At 38.0% G+C, this 693-nt stretch overlaps 1 protein-coding gene across 2 annotated transcripts in view; it reads right to left on the bottom strand.

Moving 5' to 3' along the window:
* LOC131887329 (FMRFamide receptor-like) overlaps positions 1-691 on the bottom strand; it is a 26,605-nt gene extending 25,914 nt beyond the window's left edge. For both annotated transcript variants that reach the window (XR_009374028.1, XR_009374027.1), the window contains exon 1: positions 634-691. The gene's annotated coding sequence lies outside the window, so the exon portion shown is untranslated. The remainder of the gene's footprint in view (positions 1-633) is intronic.
* Between the last annotated feature and the right edge of the window lie 2 nt (positions 692-693).

Genomic DNA, 693 nt, shown 5'->3' with positions numbered 1-693 from the left:
ATAATTCAATAGAGAAATTCGCCGTATCTGCCCTTTATTTGGTGGAGGCTGACTGACAAAGCGCCCTCTAAAGTCTAGAACGTAAGGTGTTTGCTCATAAAATTTCTACTGACTCTTTTATCTAGCTTTTCCTTGCAATTTTTTGATGGCTCGTTTTGACATAAGTCCACAAAGATATCAAAAACGATTCGAGTTATGAGAAAATTACCAAAGGTTAGACCTGTGTCAATTACTTTATAAATGTAATCAAATACAATTACATATATATGAGTTTGAAATTTGATTAATTATGATTGAAAATAAATGGGTTTAATATTCTATTATTGGCAATGTTATTCTCTGGTAGCAGATGTGGCTTCGAGCCATAGCTTAGGAAAAAAGGGCGCAAACAAGAGTTACAGCCAGCTCGTGTCCGTTTGGCGAACAAAACGAGTAATTTCTGGCTTGGCGGGTAAGAATACTTTTCAGTCAGTATTTCTTTTGTCACCTAGCACACATGACGGCCTGGAAACACACGATCAGAATGAGCCAAACTTTGTTTTTCTCTCCTCTTTCCTGGCAATGACCGCGCATGTGAAACCATTATCTTTCACGGGCACATCTGTAGTGCTTTTCTACTTTTGTACTACTAACCTTTCTAAGCGCTCGGCAGCGAAGACCGGATCAACATATTGAGCATAGGTATATTTATTT

The sequence above is a fragment of the Tigriopus californicus genome, chromosome 9 (genome assembly GCF_007210705.1).
Source record: "Tigriopus californicus strain San Diego chromosome 9, Tcal_SD_v2.1, whole genome shotgun sequence".
NCBI lineage: Eukaryota > Metazoa > Arthropoda > Copepoda > Harpacticoida > Harpacticidae > Tigriopus > Tigriopus californicus.
This window is presented reverse-complemented; position numbering and strand designations above follow the sequence as displayed.